The 22,307-nt window shown below is 32.2% G+C and overlaps 1 long non-coding RNA gene and 1 other non-coding gene across 2 annotated transcripts in view; one reads left to right on the plus strand and one right to left on the minus strand.

Annotated features, from left to right (window-relative positions):
• Positions 1 to 8,757: 8,757 nt before the first annotated feature.
• On the minus strand, positions 8,758 to 8,859 carry LOC118602319. The gene has a single exon (XR_004950667.1). It is a non-coding gene; the product is annotated as a U6 spliceosomal RNA (small nuclear RNA).
• Positions 8,860 to 15,266: 6,407 nt separating this feature from the next.
• Positions 15,267 to 22,307, plus strand: part of LOC107517538 — a 77,187-nt gene continuing 70,146 nt past the window's right edge. Inside the window, exon 1 of the long non-coding RNA XR_001598543.2 lies at positions 15,267 to 15,448. This is a non-coding gene — a long non-coding RNA (uncharacterized LOC107517538). The remainder of the gene's footprint in view (positions 15,449 to 22,307) is intronic.

Here is a 22,307-nt window from a genome sequence, read left to right on the forward strand (position 1 = left end):
TATGAGTTTCATATACATTTTGGGTATTAACTCCTTATTTGTTATATGGCTTGCAAATATTTTCTTCTACTCATAAGTAGCCCTTTCATTTTGTTGATTGTTTCTTTTACTCTGCAGAAGATTTTTAGCTTGATGTAGTGCCATTTATTTATTTTTTGCTTTTATGTCATATCCAAAAATTGTTGCCAAGACCAATGTCAAAGAGCTTTTTACTTATGTTTTCTTCTAGGAGTTTTATGTTTTCAGATCTTATGTTTGATTCTTTCAAGTTCATTTCAAGGTCATTTTTTTGTGAGTGGTTTAAGATAGGGGTCCAATTTCATTTTCTGCGTGTGATTATTCAGTTTTCTCAACCCTTTTTTAGAGATTATCCTTTCGCTATTGAGTATTCTTGGTTCCTTTGTCGAATGTTTAACTATGTATGTGAGGGTTTATTTCTGAGCTCTCGATTATATTCCAGTCAACTCTGTGTCTATTTTTATGCCAGTACTATGCTGTTTTAACTAGTAGAGCTTTATAGTATAGCTTCAGATCAGGAAATGTGATGCTTCCAGGTTTGTTCTTTTCAGAATTGCTTTGGCTATCAGGGTCTTTGTGCTTCCATAGGAATTTTAGGATTATTTTTTCTATTTCTGTGAAAAATTCCATTGGAATTTTGACAGGGATTGCATTGACTATTTAGATTTTTTGGGAAATATGGGAATTTTAACAATATTAATTCTTCTGATACATGAACATTGGATATATTTTCATTTATTTATGTCTTCCTTTCCTTTTATCAAGGTTTTATAGTTGTCAATGTATAAATCTTTCTCTGTTTTAAAATATTGTCTTTATTATCCTGCAGTTTCATTAAAATATATCTAAAGCTTTATTTTTATATGCCCTGTTTGCATTATGCATTATGTATCCTACACCTTATAACTGTTTCATATGTAGTAATACTGAAACATTGTTAGGCAAGATTTATTTGAATATTATTTTGTATCCTTCTCTTTATCTCTCTTTTTGTAATTCCTATTAGAATATATTTAACCTTTTACTCTATTCTCCATGTGTCTTAATTTCTCTTTTCTTTCATATATTTTATCTCTTTCCCTCTTTCTGCAACACTGGGTGATTCTCTGAGATCCCCATATTCTCAATTCCTTGGAGTCTATGCTCAAATTTATCTTCTCAAAGCAGCTCTCTTGAAAACCATACATAAATATCTCATTTTTATTCAAAATTTTTTATAATCTCATCCTAATTTATATTTCTTAGATTTACCTTTACTCAGTCTATTATATATTAAGTTCTTAAGTATCTTTTTAGTCCATTAAAAATAAGGTCTATGAGAAAGACATTTTGTAATTTCTATAAACGCCTTTGTTTTTGGTTTTTAAATCTTTCTGTCAAAAAAAATTTAGCATCATATTGATAGTCAGATTTACTTGTAAATTCTCTTTAATCAAATCATTTTTTAAAATTTATAGCTCATTTTAAATTGTCAAGTTTGAAATAGACTAATATTGGCCTCTAAGTGAATTAGAAACTGTTTCTTCCTTTTCTATATTCTAAAAAGTAAGAAAATGTCGTAATATTGCTACCTTAAATATTTGATGGAATTTTCCAATAAAGCCCTTTGGGCTTGAAGTTTTACTGGTTGAGAGGGTTTAACTGTGAATTCAAATTTTTAAATAGATATACAACTATATAGGTTATCAATCTCTTCTCGAGAAAGTTTTGGTAATTTCTTTCAAGGAGTTTGCCTACTTCATCTTAGTTATCAAACTTGCTGGCATTAAATTGTTCATAATATTCCCTTACTATCCTTTAAATTACTGAAAGAAGTGCTTATGTCCCCTATTTTATTCCTAATATTGGTTTTTCTCTCCTACTTCTCTCTTGCTCTTGATTTTCCTGTGTTGGTGAGTCTGGCTAAATACTTATAAATTTTATTGATTTTTTTTTTAAAGGAACTAACTTTTGGTTTCAGTGATTTTATTGAATGTTTTTATGTTTTCATATCTCTTTAATTCTGATCTTATTTCTATTATTTCATTTCTTCTGTTTTCATAGGATTTAATTTGCCCCTCTTTTTCTAGTTCAAACACTCTGTAATTCTCTAATTTTGGCACTTAAGAATAGAAATTCTTTTCCTCTAAGCATCACATTTGTTGCATTTAATATATTTTCCAAAGTTAGGTTTTCTTTTTAAGTCAATTCAAAATATTTATTATTTTTGTGTGTGTGGCTTTCTCATTGATCTATATGATATGTTTAATTCCCAAATATTTGAACAATTTTCATATATCTTTTTGTTATCGATTGTTGGTTAAAGCTGTTTTGGTCAGAGAATGTACTGTGTATTGTTTCAATTATTTTGAATTTGTTGGAGTTTGTTTTATTACACAAAAGATGATCTGTCTTACTGAATATTACATGAACACTTGAAAAGATTGTGAATTCTAATACCGTGTAGAAATAGTCTATCACTTAGATCAAATTTGAATCCTAGGGTTATTTAGATCTTTTATATCCTTACTGGTTTTCTATCTACTTATTCTATTTATTCCTGAGAGAAGTATTGAAGACTTCAACTATATCTGTGGATTTGCCTATTTCTCTTCAATTATGTTGGTTTAGTTTTAAGAATTTATATGCTTTGTTTTTGCATATATCTACATATGATTGTCCTATCTTCTTGATGAATTATTAATAAATTATTAATGTAATATCCCTCTTTATCTCTTGCAGTATTTCTAGTTCTGAATACTACTTTTTCTGGCAATAATATAGCCATTCCAGCATTACTTTTATTATATTTTTACTAAATAATTTCCATTTCTTTTCTTTTAACATATATGTATTTACATTAAAGAGAATTTATTAAAGATAACATTGAGTTGGGAATTCCTTTTTTATTCAACCTGATAATATCTGCTTTTTAATGTGGTTTTCAGAAATTTTATTTAATGTAATTATTAGTTTGGTTGGATTTAAATTTATCATTTTGATAATTTTTCTCTGCAGTCTCATCTGCTTTTTATTTTCCCTTTTGGCTTGAGTATTTTTATTCTATTTTACCTTTACTTATAAGAAGACATAAATTACATATTTTTTTGTGATGCTCTAGGGTTTATAACCTATTTTTATGTTATCATACTCTACATTTTAACAGTATTACACCACTGCAAGTAAATACAAGAAACTTACACAGTATAATTCTATTTACTTCTTCCATTCCGTGTGTTATTATTTTGCTTCTATAGATGCTAAAGTCCCACAATATATTGTTCAATTTTTGTTTTAAGCAATTAGCTATCATCTTTCCTTTCTCTCCTTTCTTCCTTCCTTCCTCCCTCCCTCCCTCCTTCCCTTCCTTCCTTCCTTCCTTCCTTCCTTCCTTCCTTCCTTCCTTCCTTCCTTCCTTCCTTCCATTTCTTTTCTATTTATGTTTCATTTGGGATAATTTTTATTTACCTATCTTTTAATTCACTGGTTATTTTTTCAGTAGTATCTGGTCTACCGATAAGCTCAGTGAAAGACATCTTCATCTTTAATATATATATATATATTTTTAACTAGCCCACACTTAGCTTTTGAAAAATAGTTTCTTTCTCTCTGCTATAATTTTCACCTTTTCCACTAGGTACTTTAACATATTAATCATAGCTATTTGAGAGTGGTACATTTCTTGTACTTCTTATTCAGGGATAGATTTGTCACAAGCATAGTTTTTTTTTGTTTTTTTTTTTCCCCTGGTGAGTTTTAGGCAGGATTTTTGTGCCTGGGCTTTCTCTCCATTCCTGCTCCTCTTTCCTGTGGCAGCCAACCTCTAGGTGCTTTTAGGCAGAGGTTTTCTGCCTTCCCTCCAGTAATAGCAGATCTTTTTTTTTTTGTCAAGAGTGTAGGATGTTAGGTTTTAGTAGGAGTTTTGCTACTACCTCCAGCTCAGCAAAAATGGATCTCTGGCTGTGTCCTCAGAATGAGTGGTTTTCCTAACCCTTTACCTGAGGCAGACAGATTTTACTTTCTACTCCTATACTAGAAACAATGTATCTTCACCCATACTGTGAGAGTAAGAGAGTTTATTTCCCTTTCCTGGTAGATTAAGGCTTTCGTTTTGCAGGAGACAATAATTCAGGGAAATAATGCAGCTCTTTGCCTGGTCATCAGCAGCTTCCAATGACCTCCTTTATGCCTATGCCGCTGAGGCGATGCTCTGCCTTGTCACTTGTGCTGCCAAAAATTTTTTTTGTACACTCCTGATGGAGGCCTGTGGAATACAGGATATGAGTACAAACTCCCTTTGGGTCGGCTCTACCAGATATTCTAAACTGAAACAGTGAGCTATACTTGAAACTGAAGAATTTGTTCAACTTTAGCTGATTTATTTATTTTTACCCAATTGTTTGTTGTATGTTTCATGCTCTGCCAAAGGCAAATAAGTTTCTATATCCTGAGGCGTGTCCTTGCTTAGAAGTTTACTTTATGTGCCTTGTGACCTCAGCTCTTTGATGAGCTTAAGAAAAATTATCATTTTGTAGACTATGTGGCTTTTTTCAAGGTTAGGGAAGGAGAGCTGCTTTGCATCTTTTAACATCTTCAAGAAAAAGTAAGCTTTCAGCTAATGCCAGTACAACGGGAGGTGCATAACAAACTTTTGAAACCATATTTTTACTATTTCCCTAGCTCCCTCCTCAAGCTTGTACTTCCTTTCTGTTTTAATGTCTTGCAGAAGCTATGGAACAGCTGCTCAGATATCTAGTAAGTACAGAGGAGGCCACTATGTCCTTGCATAGGCTATGGGCTCGGAAAGGCACTGAGTTTGTAATTACTTAAATTATTTTATTAAAAATTTTGAAACAATGTTTTCTTTCTCTTCTAAACAGTATGGTAGATAGCTGGAGTATCAATTAAGTGATAAATTAGGAAAGCATTAAAAGATAACAGATGGGGGAAAAAAGCAGGAACGATAGATCCTGACTCTGACTCACTTAGATGAGGTTGAAGAATTTGGTAAATAAAATTTCTTCAGATTAGACAACTCTCAAATTCCCTGTTATCACCTTGGAAAGTGTTAGAGACAGGGGTGGTTTGGTAGATAGAATGCGTCTCCAACCACAAAATATAACAGCTTTGAAGAATAAGGTACCTAATATCCAGCTCTCCAAATGTGGTGATAAATATAAATGACACTTAGCTCTCTTAATAACATAAATAACACTCACAATCATGGAGCCAGACTTTCTGCTAGAAAATATAATTTTGGGTTTTACATAGACATTGTTAACTCTTTGCAACTAGACACCGATGACGCTTGGCTTTCCCAGGTAATATGTTAGACATGAGAATCCTATGTGGGCCAAACTGTTTGAATTAGGTGCTTGGTTGTGAATCTCCCATCTAGATTATTTGGCATCTCCCCCACAATTTTCTTTTTATCTGTAATGAGAGATTTCAGTAAAATTTAAGTTCACACTACAAGCAAAAATCTTGAATTGCAGCAGGAAGCTTGAGAGGGCTATGTAGAGGAGGGAAAGAGGGGAGTTCTACTCTTTTCTCTAAGATGGTTGTATGCATCAGAACTTCAGGTCGCTGTCCGTATTGACTGCGGTAGCTTCTCAGCTTCTCTCCGGTAGCTACTAGCTATGCCTGTTCAGAAGGAGGTTAGATACTGCTTTATTATCATCTTTCTGAGAAAAAAACAAACAAACAAACACATTTTCTAAGTAATTAAAAATGAAATTCTTCGGCAAAAACAGTAATTTATTAGCAAACATACACAAAATAGTTCTACAAGCTCTACCCAGTTTTAGCATTATTTGTTTGTTCGTTCATTTGTTTGTTTGTTTGTTTCATCCTGTACCTAGAATGAAGTTTCACTCGAGATAAATGAAATATTATAGCAATAGGATTCAGCTAACTAACTACTTAGAGTTGGGTAGCCAATAACCCCAATTAAAATTAAATGTTTAGATAGAAGCCTCCATAGGAATCAAATGTACGTATGGTGCCATTCTTAAAGGTAAATGTCTGGTTAGATTCTTAAACTATAGTCTGTGATAGAGTAAATGTTCCTAAAGTAGTTTATTCTCTATTTTTAAAATCACTAGTTTCAGCAATAAAATTTATTTCTAATACTATTTAATTACTAATGCCTATAGTTTTGACTAGCCAATAAAGATACTCAAAGCATGTATAGTAGCCGCTTCTGGTATGTGTGTATGATTATGATTTAACTCACTCCCACGTCAAATTATTCTTCCTCTGTTTCAACAAATGTCTGTAAATGAAATAGTGACGGTGATAGGTGATGCATAAAGAGAACTTTGATGGGTGTCGGCTGGGCAAAGGGAGATTGAGGTCAAATGTTTGGAGTGGATATTTCACTGATTTCCTGTGAGAAATCTGTACCTTTAATTTTTCTTCCTAATAAATGAAGAAGTTTAGAGATTTTTTAAATCTCTGAACAATCTACAGTGTTATAAATGCACCTTTCCTATATATGTATATACCCCTAAGTAAGCAGAAAAATGTTAATAGTTGTCTAGCCTAATATTCCATTTGGAGGAAGAAGGGCAAAGAGTACTGTTCAAGTATATAATTGTCTTCTATAGTCCGACCCACTCGAATCAAACAAACAAGCAAACAAACAAACAAACAAACCAGACCTGGAACAGTTTTCGGTGTTTTATTTTAAGGAAAGAGACCATGCAAGATTCTATTAGAGAATTGGCCAGAAGAGCCACTTTTTAATTTCTTTCATGTCATCCATCAAAAAAATTCAAATTGATTTTCTGTGCAAGCTACATCTGCAAGGATATACAGAAGTTGCAAAAAACAAAACAAACAAAAACCTCAAAGGAAGATTTCATTGTGTTCATTGCACGAAATTTACATAAACTAGGATGTGGCTCAATCTATTTTGAAAAGATATTTAACATTAAAGGTTAAAACAAAAAGGAGCTTCTAGTTAACCTTCAATTAACCATAGCTGCTTGGAACTTTCTTATTAATCAAGATTTTACTCATTCTTTTGTTATTTTTATGACATTTAATTTTATTTGGTTTCTTTGATATATTTCTCAGAAGTAAAATGGCTTTATTCTATGAATGGAAATAAATAAAAAAATGTGGAAAGCTTCCCATTTGACCTTCATAAAGTCATCTCCCTAAGGTTCTTTTCTTATTTTTAAAATGACAATGAGGTCTACTCCACTGTGCTGTGTGTAGGAAAATGGAATGTAACCATGAGGAGAAGCAGGGTAGCTATGAAAAGACTAAAGGTTTGGAGCCAGGAAGGTGTTGTTTCCACCAAGTACAAACTTTATAACATTAAGCAAGGTATTCACATCTCTAAGCCCCTATTTCCTCATCCTTAAAATAAAAAAATGTAATTCCTAATTGGGAAATATGATTTAGATATATTGATGTATGTAAAGGGCATAGTATATAAAAAGGCAAAAAATGATAGCTGCTATGGTCCAAATGTTTGTGTTCCCTCAAAATTCACATCCTAAAGACCAGCGATAGTATTCCAATGTGCAGCTTTTGGAAGATGATTAAGTCACGAGCGCACAGCCCCGTTGAATGGAATTAGTGTCCTTATTAAAAGAGACTCTGGAGAGTTCCCTCACCCCTTCCTCATGTGAGGTTACAGAGAAAAGATTTGGTCTCACAAGTAGCTTCTCACCAGACATTGAATCTGTCAACACCACGATCTTGGATTTCCTGGTCTCCAGAACTGTAAGAAGTAAATGTTTGTTTGTTTGTTTTCAAGTAGCTTGGTAGAACACATAGAGATTTGTGGTTTATAAGCGCCCCAATCGCTGGTACTTTGTTACAGCAGCCAGCCTAAACAGACTAGGACAGTAGATTTTTTTCAATTGAGAGAAGACCTTGAATATGACTACAAATAGGACAATGAGCATTTGGCTTTGTGTGTTTTAACATTATTTTTTTGTCTCTTCTAGAAAGATTTATTTCTCTTTATTTAATATCCACACCTGTAATGATGAACTCTAAAACTAGTGTCTTGCTTGAAAAATTCATAATTATTTTTTTTTAAAACTCTGATCAAGATCAAAGTTAGGCTCCTCAAAGATCTTATCCCATACTCTTTGTTTCTCTCAGAGAAATGGGGAAAAATTTGGGGTGCTGGAAGAGAGAGTCATAATTATATTCTAAAGCAGTGGTTCCCAAACTACTTTATATCAGAGTCACCTGTGTAGCTCTTAAAAATTCCCAGATTCAGGGTCCCTATCCCTAATTCAGTAAATCTGATGTGTGCCAATGCAATCTTTGTTTCCTCAAGTAATAAAAATTTTTTTTGTAACTGTGGTAAAATACACATAAAATAAAATTTACCATCTTAATCATTTTTAAGTGTAAATTTTGGTAGCATTAAATCTATTCAATTTTTGTGCAAACTTTACCATTATATATATCCAGAATTATTTTTATTTTGCAAGCTGAAACTCTATACACATTAAATAATAACTCTCCATTTCTCCATTCTCCAGCTTTGGGCAATCACTATTTTATTTTCCATCTCTATGAATTTGACTACTCTAGTTATCTTATACAAGTGGAATTATACAATATTTGCCTTTCTGAGAGTGGCTTAGTCCACTTAGCATTATATTTTCAAGATTCATTCATGTAGCATGTATCAAAATTTCCTTCCTATTAAAAGGTAAATAATATTCCATTGTTTGTATATACCACATTTTGTTTATCCAGTCATCCATCAATGGATATTTTTATTTTTTAAATATGGAATACTTCATAAGCTTGTGTGTCATTCTTATGCAGGTGCCTTGCTAATCTTCTCTGCTTGTTCCCATTTTAGTATATTGCTGCCAAACTGAACGCTCCAAATGATTTTGAAAATTACTGATAAGGCAATTTTTCCAGCAGCACATCGGCAAAATGTTAAATAAATTTAATCGAGTGACCAGTATTTTATAAACATAGCATAGAATGAGGAAAAAATAAAAATTATTATAATAAGGAATGTATTATTTAAAAATTTTTGTTTTTGTATATGTGTGTGTTTCTTGTGAGGTTGGTTTGTATACTATGTTAGGATATAAAATATATTTCTTATAGGTGCTTTCAATCAAAAAGTATGAAAACCACCTGTTCAAAGAACCAGAATATAGATGATTAGATGATAAATAAATTAACATAATGGCCTCAGCTTGAAATGTGCTATAGAATTATAGCCATCATGATTTTACTTTGAAGATGTTTAAAATAAGAGAATGTGAAGACAAATATAGATGATTGACAGCCACCTTCTGTGAACTGATTTGGACTCCACATTTCATCATGGAGGTCTGAAAATTGCTTATCAATGAATCAGTTTCATAACACTGTATTGGGAGTTATATATGAATTTGGCATCTCTCTGATATCTTGTGCTTTTATAAACTCCAGAAGTAGATAAAGAGTTGCTAACAGCAGTAGTGAAGAGGTGTGAGTGCCACCAGCAATTCAAGATTCTGTTCCAGCTTAGGAAACATACTACTGAAATCAAAATTAATTTCCTTCCCTTTGGCATTTTTCTCAAGCATATGTGGTTTTTAAATTATTGTAGTGACTTCTATCACTTTATTGAAAAATATACAGGATGTATTTATTTAAGATAAATATGATTTTACTTGGTATGTTTTCCTGAAATAACAACACACAATATGCATCAGAAAATAAGGCAATTACATAATAATATAACTAAATTGTATTTGATTCTGCCAGAATTTATGAGAGATATATGTTTAACAGATGCAAATGTTTATATTAGATCATATGGAATATAATTATTCATCTGCTTTTTAAAGAAGTGTGGAACTCCTGTTCATACACAGGAGAGCTATTTTTATATTGCCTTACATGTTCCATAAAAGACTCCACCAAAAAACCTGTGAGTTGCCTGATGCCAACACGGGCATTAATAAGGGCAAACATGGTATTCCGAAGTTACCAAAGTTTATCTTCGTTTTAATTCAAAGGGAAGATGATGGCATAAATAGATGATAGATAGATGACAGATATAGATAGATAGATAGATGATAGATAGATAGATAGATAGATAGATAGATAGATAGATAGATGTTAGAAAAATCGATAGATGATAGGAAGAAGGTAATGTAAAAAATGATATAGTCTAAATGTAGAATTAAACTTTAAAAAATTATAATAAATGGAGATACAATTAGGCTTTAAATATATAATAAAAACTGTTCAGAACTATAATACCAGTTTATAATAACATTTTATATTGTACCTCTTCATTAATCCTCATTGTTATGTGAAAAAGACAGAACTATACACATTTTACAGAAGAGAAACCAGATGCGACATTAAGAGCCTTGCTGACTCAACAGGCCACGGATGTATCAGAGTCAGGAATCGATCCTGTGCCATGGCTTCAAGTGCAGGCAACGATGCACAAACTGCTGTGCCAGGCAAGTAAATTTCTTCACTACCATTTGTTTCTTTTCTTAAAATCATCCAATTTCAGGAATGAAAAACTCTTGGCCAAATAGTTAAGCTTTGATCAAGAAATTATTGATAATTGCCACAAACTTCTAAACTGAAAATACAGAGCAAAACCATTCCAGTTCTTTCCCCGTTTTGCAAACATGCTCCCAGCAGAGGTTCTAAACTTGGGTGATGTACAGAATCAGTGACAGAGCTTTGGGAAAATGCAGATTTCTGAGCAGCACCTAGACTTATATATTGCCCAGAAATCTTTCTTTTCTTAAAGGTCCACAGTTGATTGTGATGCTCAGTTAGGTTTGAGAAATGCTGCTTTAGAGTAGTTTTGGTGGAAAACCTATTAGAAAAATCAATTAGAAGACAATATATATTTTATTTACACACTATAGTTCACGAGTCTGAAGAAAATCCAGGTTTTCTGTAGCCAGAAGTTTATACAAATTAGGGGATTTTTAAAAGAAAAATAAAATATAATTATAAAGATAAAATGTATTTTAAAAAAGAATTTTTTCTATTCTTAGAATAAGAAAAAAAATCAATGAATTATACATTTTAAAAAAGTTTTAACCTGCCATACACCTATTAATTAGCTGCCAGACACAAAGCTGTGCTTATGAATACCCTGAAAATGACTCCACATTAGTAAATATCTTCCTGATTCTTTTTTGTAAAAGAAAGAATGCCCATAGTTTATTCGACATTTGTGCTGTTCCCAATATTTTTCAGTAACACTGAACAATCTTGTGTATACGTATTTTTATATTATTGGAGATGTATATTCAGGAAAAATTTCTAGAAGTGAGATTATTGGGTCAAAATGTAAACAAATGTGTAATTTCCTTAGATATTGCTAAATTTCAGTCGTAATGGTTGTACCAATTTTCTTTCCCACCAGCAATGTGTGAAAGTATATATGTCTCCATAACCTTGAAAAAGAGTACTGTTAACCTTTTTAATTTTTACCAATTTGATAGGTGAGAGATGGCATCTTAGCGTAGTTTTAATTTGTATTTCTTATGAGTTGAACATTTATTCATATGTTTAAAGGTTACTTTTATAGATTTCTTGTAAATTGAGAAGATATCTTTTTAAATAGAAAATTGAATCTGCCTTTTTCCCCAGGTGTGATAAATATACTATAAAGTCTTTTATATGCTGATTTCTACTTCTATAAAATATATTTTACAGTTAGTATAAATAGTGTAATCATATAATTAAACAATGAATAATGACTTATTTTTTTACTGCATGATACATCTTAAAGTTCTCCGTAATAATTTTTATAATTCACACAACCAGTCCTAATGAAGAATAAAAAAAGGAGCCAATTCCATCAATAGGCATTGGCAATTATTAATTAAGAGCATTTGCTAAGTAGCTGATCCTAAATAGTGACATTTAGCACATTATTTTTAAAGATGTTTTGCATGTTTGATCATTCTAGTATCACCCTTTAAAATGACTTCTATAAAATCTAGAAACGTTACACTATTTTATGTAATATTGTGTTAAGGAGACCACAAAATAAATGTGCCACAAAACAACAGCCCTGTGTTCAATATTCACATTTATTAGTCTTTATTTAAAATTATCCATTTTTGCTAATCAGATAGTTTCAGATAATTGCACATTTACTTTTGTGGGTGCAAATGATGTTTTATGTTTTGTTATCAACAACGTAAATGTTTTCAGTCCAAATGTTACACTGGTCAAAACTCATGTAGGAAGATTGGTTGTGAAACATAAGAGCAATAGCAAAATACTTTGTCTTTGAACTGAGAATAGAAAGGGTAATTTTTATTGTCCTTTTTTTTTCCATTTGAAATAATTGTAGTGTCGAATAAAATTTTCTGAAATGCTCATTCAATGAAAAATTATAATGAATGATTTGAATCAAATTGTATTTTTTAAGAAAATATTTTATTGTCAGAAGGATGTGATGATAATTTTCTAGGATAATTTTTTAATAAACATAGTAAGATCCCAAATTTTGTTTTTATGTCTAATTTGTTGAATTCATAAAAGTAATTTGCTTTAGTGGGCAGGTTAGAGTTGCATTTGTTAATTCTAAGTTGGGAATTTGATATAGCTAATACTTTTTTTATTCCCAATATTTCGATCAGCAATTATAATCCTCATTTATTAAAGAAATCACTTGATCCATTAAAATTTTGTATTTGATGAGAACAATTCCCTTACTCATTGTCATTGCTTTGATCCATAATTTTTAATAAAAAATATAGATTTCATAGTGTTCTGCTCAAATATGTTATGCCATTTTGATTACCAGAAGTCTTTTAATTTTGATTATTTTCATTTTTTAAAAAGTTTAACTATTTCTTTTGGAGTTTTCAATATTTTCTCTACAGACTTTTCTTTTCTCAGCCCCAAAATATTCTCTGTTTTGACCATGATTTGATGTATTAATTCACATTGATCTGAAGGATTGGAAAGGAGTAGTATAATTTTGTTCAAACTGTACATAATGTGAATATTCTCTTCAAAATGTAAATTAACATTATGCAAGAGATTAAAAAAATTGAAAAAATTCTTGTTTTTAAACAGTTCTTTTCAATAAAGAATTTAAAATTTTAGTTAAAATTAAAGTTGATATAAATTATATTTAATGTGTATTAGAAACTTAAGCCAAAATAATTTAACACCTACATTTTAAAATTGAATACATTACAAAATTTAATCTTTTAAAATACTTTATAAAAATAAAACTATTTGCCACTCTAGTTGTCAATGGATCAGAATCTCAATTCATATATGCATTTATATGCAAATTTAGAATAACATTAGTCACCTAATATTGCAAAATGTTTTACAGCCACTATGTGCACCTAGTGCAGATACCATGGTGATTTGTCATAAATTTCAGAAATATGATTTGGAACACAAAGAGAAGCTGAAAAATGGCATTACTTGAAAACTGATCCTTTATTATTCAAGAATCTATTGTATTCACATCATCTAAAAGGAAGGATGAATTTGTCTTTCTTTTAATCTAAGTGCTATCACCACTAAACTTTTCTTGGTAATCTAAAGCAGTGTCTATCTCCTGTCTCTTGATGCAGCACAGAAATTATTCATGGAATTCAGGCCCCATTTTGAGGTCATAGGGAAGAGAAGAGAGAAGCACTTTCCTGGGACCTGAGCGATGCCAGCAGCGGGAGTGGATCTTTAGTGTCATAGGTTAGGACATTTCTGTTGTACATTGCAGTTGCAGGGCTTCCCAAAGTGTGAGGCTCAGAGCAGAGCTTCTCTCACCTAGATCTAGGTCCAGTAAAGGCGAATAAAGGGAAGAGAACATTAACACAATTATTTTGATGCCATATACTTGTCAACTCCGTATATGTGTCGTGAGAATTCTGAAATAATCACTCCTCCATTTCAGTGGAAGCTGCCTTTAATAGAACAGCAGAATTATTTCCATCTGTCCATCTTCTCTCACTAGACTATGTTCTTATGACAAATATGTATATATTTACTTTGAATATCTGAGAGAAAGAAATCACATTCAATAACCAGTGTTTCTTTTTTTTCCAGATAATTTATACTGTAGTTTGAAAACAAACATATTATACTATATTTTATTAGCTCAATTAAGCTACTTTCATAACCCTTGATCTAAAAAGCTTATTAATTAGGCAATGTGTTTTACTTAGTGATAAAAACAAAGAATATAATGACATTTTATCTCTTGCAAAAGTTCCCAGGCCCTTTAAATAAAAGCTGAAACACTTTATTATTTTAAAGAACTCTAGAAATAGAAAACTTTTAAAAAAATTCAAAAACCTTTCCTACTTAAGAAATATTCAGGTAAAAACAATGTGAAAAAAAAAAACTACTAAAGCCAAGTAATTATTTTCCCAAGAGGGTTACACAGTAAGTTCATTGGTTTGGGTTTAAAATCTGGCTGGAGCTCATTTCTTTCAAGACTTTCTCTCCTTTCTAGAACTTCAAACTCCTAATTAAACACTTTCCATTTTTGATAATAGCTACAAATAAGTCAGTGCTTAAGAGAATCGACTGATCTTAATTGGAATTCAGATCAAGAAATCTTTCATTTCTACATTCTTAAATACTGCTGACTCACCGGGTGACTCAGTCACTAATACATATAATGATTTAAAATTTTGATTAATGCTTGTAATTTGAAAAAGTTAAGAATTACTCAGAATCTAACTATGTATCAAATATCAGTCTTCACACTACCAGGCTCCTGCTGACACACTGAGAGCAGAGGTCAAGATGGAAATGAAAGCTGAAGTTGATATTGCTGTCACGCCAGTAAACAGATCAGGCAGAGCTAGTCCTCTCAGCTGAAGCGGAGGCAGGTCATGACTTTGTTTTGCTGCTCCAGAGACCAAAAGACTGATCCTAAGCTGGGCCGAATCTTTGTGGGATCCCTTGTGTTCCCCAAAGTTCAGACCCTTTTTTCTAAGAGACTGAAGAAATTATTTCATGGTATTGTGCCTGTCAATGACTTCAGCTGTCACAAGGCTAAGAGCCTGTGACCTATTACTGCTAGAGCAATAGTCTGCAGCAAAATCACTGAATTCCCTCCAAATGTCAATTCCCAGGGATGCAAGCCAAGGAGGAACTAAAGAGGCAACCAGTGTACCTGCAGTATATTTTAGAGGCAGCATGAAAGTGAAAGGTAGCAGATTATGTCATCTCACTTTGGCATAAAGATTATTTTGATCTAAAAGTAATTAAGAGGAAGCAGACACAAGAAAAGCTCTCTGCCCTCCCCCTATTTGCCTAAAAGCAAGACATAAATTTGTAAAGGTGCACCTCCCTCCCCTCTCTACCAGAAAGGATAGAGTTAGTCACTGAAGACAATTCTAGAACCTTATCAACCTAAGAACACTACCAGAAGAATCTACGTAATAGATTGGCTAAAACTTCTCCTTTCTAGCTGTGAAAGTCCTAAATAACATCTTCTAAGGTAAAGCTGTTTTTTTTTTACATTGAAAATCTGTTATTTATAACGTAGTCACCTTCATTAATTGTCTTAGCTAGATCTTCTGAATAACTTGCTATAGTTTCTACATTAGCATGCCGTTTTGCCTTGAGCTCTTATATTATAAAAATGATTCCTTTCCTTAAACCTCATGAACCAACCTCTGCTCGCTTCACCCGTTTTTCTTCTGCAGCTTTGTCACCTCTCTCAGACTTCATAGACTTGAAGAAAATTACGGCTTTGCTCTGGATTGAGCCTTTGTTTGATCTTCTATCCAGACAAACTAAAACTTTCTCCATATCAGCAATAAGACTTACCTTTTTATCGTTTGTGTTGACTGGAAGCAGTAGCACTTTTAATTTGCTTTAAGAACTTTTCTTTGCATTCATAACTTGGCTGATTGGGGTAAGAGGCCTAGCTTTGACTTACGTCAGCTTTTGACGTGTCTTCATCACTAAACTTAATCATTTCTAGCTTTTGATTTAAGGTGAGAGAAGTGTGCTTTTCCTTTCATTTGAACACCTAGAAGCCATTGTAAAGTTATTAACTGGCTTGATTTTAACTTTGTGTCTCAGGGACTAGGGAGACCTGAGGACAGAGGGAGAGACAGGAGAACAGCCGGTTGGTAGTACAGTCAGAAAACACATTTATCGATTAAGTTTGTTGTCTTATATGTGCATAGTTTATGGTGCCTCAAAATGATTATAATACTAACATCAAAGATCACTCACCACAGATCACCATAACAATATAACAATAATTAAAAGTTTTTAAATATTATAAGAATTACCAAATTGTGGCACAGAGACAGGAAGTGAATAAATGCTGTTGCCCTACTCAGAGTTGTCACAAACTTTCAATTTGTAAAAATGCAATATCTGCAAACCACAATAAAGTGAAGTACAATAAAATGAGGTACGCCTGTATGTAAGTCCATCCTCTTGTATCTTGATCGTAACACAGGTGACTCAGGCTTGAGACATACTGGAAGTTCACTGGTCACTAGGAAAGAAAAAGCCTCACTGACCTTTCTCTGAGGAAAGTGACAGAGCTATAAATGGTCAGCCAGGGCTGGAATGAGTATCAAGTGATTAAAAGCAAATTAGCCTTGCCTCAAATTAATATGTACCGAGGAAGTTTCTAGGTACTAGAATATCAAAGCCTGGTGTGATATATAATAATAGCATGTTTCCAGGCATCATCCAGAAGTAGGAGGTTTGCTTTAGGAACCAAGTCATAAGGAATCATACATTTTTGTAGTGTGTAAATTAAACAAATTTATTTTACTTTATTTTTAACTTAATGTTTTGTACAATTGTTTTTTGTCAACATGTTCTAGAGTTTATAAATTATAAAATTTGCTGCTATTTTGTCTTAAAGTATTTATTATTTTATTTGTCAATACTATTTTCTAATTTAACGTTTTTTTTGTCTCAAATAGTATGTTTTATGAATTAATATCCCCTCTCCATTTTCTTTTTGTCTGTTTGTTGATAAATATCTTTTCCTTTCTTCTCTTTTCTCACATTAATTCTTAGTCATTATTTTGGAAGAGGCACATATGGTTTGATTTTGCTTTTACCCACTGTGAAAAGTTCTGTCTTTTATGAGGGTGGCTCAGCCTACTCACAATTATTATTACATCTGATATTTTTGTCTTAATTTGCTCATCTTTTCGAATGCTATATGCTTTATATCTTTTTATAGTTTTCTTTTTATATATAGATATTTGGTTCACTTTTACTTTCTTTTGTGATTTCAGTCGCAAGCTCTGTTTTTTATAATTCTGATAAAAATCACCTTTGAGAATTACAAATATTGTATATCCATATAATAATCAAGCTCAAGGATTAAATGGCACATTTAAAAAGTTTCCGTAATTAAAATGAGGAATTTATTTTACTTTGATTCCTTCTTACTCTCATTTCTCCACCATGATTCCCCAGCTTCACTTTTTAGTATCTATTTTATATAATTAGAACTCGGATAATTATTGGTAAAACATCACTCTTATATTACCTATTTTTTATTTTAAGAAATCTTTTGATATTAATTTTATCAATTTATATTAAAACTTTATACTAAAACTTTAATTAGATTTAGCTCTATGATTAACATACTTGAGTGCTCATCACTGTCTTTTTAAACATACCCTTAACCATGAATTTTTATCCTGATAACTGGGTAAGCTGGAATACACTGTAAAAATTGTTTTTAGAAGGGTTAATAAAGCATCTATTTCCTTAGTCTATACTGAAATTGTGTCTCTATTGTCTTTATCTATGAAAAGAAACTTAACTGCATATGAAAGTCCTTCCCAAGAGATTTGTTTCCCCTTAAATGTGAATACATATCATTTTGTTTTCTTCTGCATTTGTTTTTCTAAGGAGAAATTTAAAGTTTTCTTTTTTTGTGATAAAATTCTGAAATATTTTTCCTTTTCCTATTCATTTTCAACAAATGTTTATTGGGTGACTAATATATGCTAGGCTTTTAAAAATTATTTATTTATTCTTTTGTTTTTGAATGTATCTTTTTTAAGCAATTTTTAAAATAAATTTTCCATGAACTAAAGATAAGGTTATTTTCTTAAAATGACAAAAATAAAATGTATTTTCAAGTTTGGACTGTTCTTTCTACTTATACCTCAATTTTTTGAATTTCTTTCCTGGGAGAACCTAGGATTCTCAGTTGCCTTTTTTTCCTCCATTATTAATGTCATCTTGCCTCTTAAAAAATTTATAAACTTTTCATGTGCTTTTGCATTCTAAAAGCTCTACAAATTAGTTATTTATACAACTCATTAGATTTCTGAGTGTCAACTTTACTATTCAATGTTTCGTTTTCAGATTTCAGTAGTTAGAATTTCATTGTAAATCTTCATTTCCACATTGAGATTTCTTTTCATCTTTTCCTATCACCTTTTTTCTCTGCTGATTCATTAGTCATTTACTTCCTTTTAAATTTTGTTATTAAACTAAAATATATAATATATATACACATATATATAACATATAATATAATATATATAATATATGTATATATATATATAACATATATACACGTATATACACACACACACAGCAAAGTATATGTATTGAAAAATATATTCTGATGCATTTTTACATTGTGGATATACCGTGCAGCCAGTCCCAAGTTCAAGATTCAGGACATCACCAACCTCAGAAACCCCCTTATGCTCCTTTCCAGTTACTTTTTTCCTCAAGGGTCACTCTATTATTTTTTTCCTTATGATTTTTTTTTAAATCATTTCTCCTCCTCCTTCTTCTCCTTTTTAATTGATGCTATGTCTTCTTATATCCTGGAAAGGATGCAAAATGTTATTCTAAAATTTTCTCCAGGTTCCTACAAGAAGTTATCTTCAGAGAAATGCTTTTTTATTCAATCTTTATTGTGTTTGCTTTTTCACTTTTATTAATATTTTATCATAGTCCCTACCTTTTTTTTGTTTTTTGTTTTTTTTGGTGGGGGAGTGTTTTTGAGAAAATATCATTCCAAACTCAGCTTGCTAAGATAAGTTATCTGGATTTCTAGTGGCTCTTCATATTAGTAGGCTGCCTGCCTATTAAACTCATATCCCTGGTCTTCAGCTTATAACCAACAGAACCTAGATGTTCTTTATCTATTGTTTTTCTGCCCTAGAGTGGTGTGATTTTTTCCCATTATTCCTAATGCCTCTTTTTGTGATATTATGACCCAATTAAGGACTCAAAAATTAGAATTTCTACTTGCACACTGCCAAAATTCAGTTTTGAAAAATCCTACCTGCGTTGGTTTGTTTGTTCTGTCCAGAGTATATTCTGTCCCCTCTGCCTTCACCCTCTATGTCACCTAGCTTTTACTTCTCCTCTGCCAATATAGCATTTAAAAATTAATGTAGAAAGATGGAGTTCCTGAAATAATACTACTCTAGGCATTTCCAAATGTACTATTCTCAAAGTAGAGAGAAGACTGGTTAATTTAGAATACCCTAGGGCCTGTCTTCCTGAAGTGTGGTCTCCTAACCAGAAGCATTAGCATTCATCTGGAGCTTCTGTGAAGGTCAGGTCTCACTGAAGACCTAAAAATCAGAATTGGCATTTTTATATGATGCTTGCAATTTCTATACAGATTACAGTTTGATTAGCCCTGATTGAAGAAACTTTGAAAAGTATTGGTGCCTGACCTTATTACCACAGATAATGATTAAGATTTTTTTTTTTAGAGTAAAGCCATGTAATACTGTTATATTGGTGCTGTAACAAATTACCATAAGCTTAATTGCTTGCAAAAACACTGGTTTATAATTTCATAGTTTCATAGGTCAGAAGTCCAGTATACTCAACTGATTTCTCTGCTCCAAGTTCACAAGTTACATATGAAGTAGTAAGCAGGGCTATGTTCCTTTCTGGAGGGTCTAGGGAGATGGCTTCTGGGCTCATTCAAGTTGTTGGCAGAATTCGTTTCTATGTAGCTGTAGGGCTGAGATATCTCTTTCTTTGCTGGCTGTGTCCGAGTATCATACTCAACTTCCAGGTGCCTCCTGCATTCCTTGGCTCATGTCCTCTTTGTCTTCAAAACCAGTAATGATGGTTGAGTCTTTCAAATGCTTCACATCATTCTGATCTCCACTTCTCATTTCCCCTGCCTTCTTTTCTGCAATATGTCTCCTACACTTCTGCCTTATCTGCTTTTCAGGGCCCGTGCAATTGCACTGATGTACCTGGATAATCCAAGATAATTTCTTAATTTAAAATTAGTCGATTTTAAATTAACTAGATTTAATTCCCTCCACAACATTCTTTCACAGCCATACTTAGATTGCTCTTTGAGTAGATAACCAGGGCATGGGAATATTGGAGTGGTGATGAAAAATCTTTGAAATTCTACCCATTTTAGGCCATCTTCAGGGACCCCTGATATGTAACCAGTGTTGAGAATTGCTGGTAGTGACCTTGTATTTTTGATCTAGGAAGAGAGCAATGAGTGTTTTCCTACCTTCTTTGAGAAATCTGAGAGTGCTGTTTTAGGAAATAAAAAATAAATATGTATATATATTAGGCTACTAATTTTTCCTTTCTCAATTGACATTTGCCTTATTTTTGGAGGGAATATCTCCAGTGGTTGTCTGTAGGTGTTTGCATTTGGACACCATCATAGACTATCTGTGTGTGGGTATGTGCCTAGAGGGAATTGGGGAGAGGCAGTTATCAGTCTAGCCTGAAATTAAGCCCAAAATCTCCACTTCTTATTGAAGCTGAGATGTTACTACTTTAATTTTGATTTTTCATTTTCAATCAGGAAAATCAGGACTTGAAGAGATTAAAGGCTTTGCAAAGGCATATATATATCGTAAAAGGAGTCACCTCGCTTACGAAAAAGAAAATCAGCCTTTAACATTTACCTTCTGGGGAAATGAGCTATATTTTGTGCAATCTACTTTTATGTCTTTTGAATTTCTAATACATCATTTTAACTTGAGGAGGGAGCTATATGATCCAGTCTAAAATATGCATTTTTGACAGAGCTGGTTAAATTTCTGCAAGGATAAGGGGTGTTTAAGGGTGATGAAGCCCTATGTCTGTGCACTTTATAAGTAGTCATTAGCAAAAGAGAAAAAGGTTAGGTTTGAATCCAATATAAAAGTTCAGGGTATTGAGATTTGAGATTTCATAACCTAAGGTCAAGACTGAGCTATTCTAAGTCTCCACATGCTAAAGACAGAATTTTAAAAGAACTATGTGTATTTTTACTTTTTAAGATCCCTGATAGAAAAATGAAACCATCTTTCATGATTTCCCTCTCTATTGACAAGTCCTGTTTAAATAATGGACATCTTTGTTTTTGCTGAATTATAAATTGGTATATTTAATTAGCACCGATCTTAATTATCAGTGGTAATAAGGAAAGGGGGAAATTAAGACACTTAGTGTACGTTGATAATCATTTTAGCCACAGAAAAAAATCAAACTGTTTCTTACATTCTTGGTTCTTTAAGCCAAACCTATTCACATGCATAGCTTACTTATAACTCACGAATGCTATCTCTGACTTTGGAATAACTCAAACATTTCTGATTTCTTTTCTTTTACTCTTATCTCTATGACTATGAAGGTTGACTTCAAAATTTATTCTTACATTTCAACCTCTGGTCTCAGAATGTTAAATGATCTTTCTTGGACCTTGGCACTATTGCAGTTTTTACTTATTTCTAAGGCTTTACTGTCTCTTATTCTCTTGGTGAGGATTTCAGATTCCACTTCTGATTATAACAGGTCATCCCAGAATGGTGGCCTGGGTTGGTTAGTTTTAGCTATCCTTTGAAAGGTGAAAGTGAGATATTCAGTCATTACTGAATGGTCACTAGAATTAATAAATAAAAAGGATCTGAGTTTTATCACTTTTCTCTATTCTCATATACTTTTTTTATTATTTTTCTCATAATGATCAAAATGTAGTAAGTGAGAATATGTGATTTAGAAAACAACAGTATGAATAACAGCCACACTAAGTAATTGACTATATCTACCTCATGTTTATAGAGATATATCTTAGGCTAACATTAGTCCTAAAATGTAAAATCACAATTTTAGAACTAAAAGGGATTTTAGTGATTCAGTGACATAGGATACTATCTGGTGTATAAGAGTTCCTTGAGATCCCCTACCACCTAAGTGACTACCAAAGAAAATTAGGCTATGTGAAAAACAGATGGGTAAAGAGGGGTGAGCTACGAAGAGTAGGGAACCCTCACTCCACTGCAATAGCAGCATCTCAGCCACTACCTGTTTTACCTATGTAAGTTCTAAAAAGATTTTTGTTTGAAAAAGTGCTACTGTGAATT

Source organism: Rousettus aegyptiacus, unplaced genomic scaffold (assembly GCF_014176215.1).
Source record: "Rousettus aegyptiacus isolate mRouAeg1 unplaced genomic scaffold, mRouAeg1.p scaffold_m13_p_4, whole genome shotgun sequence".
NCBI classification, from domain to species: domain Eukaryota; kingdom Metazoa; phylum Chordata; class Mammalia; order Chiroptera; family Pteropodidae; genus Rousettus; species Rousettus aegyptiacus.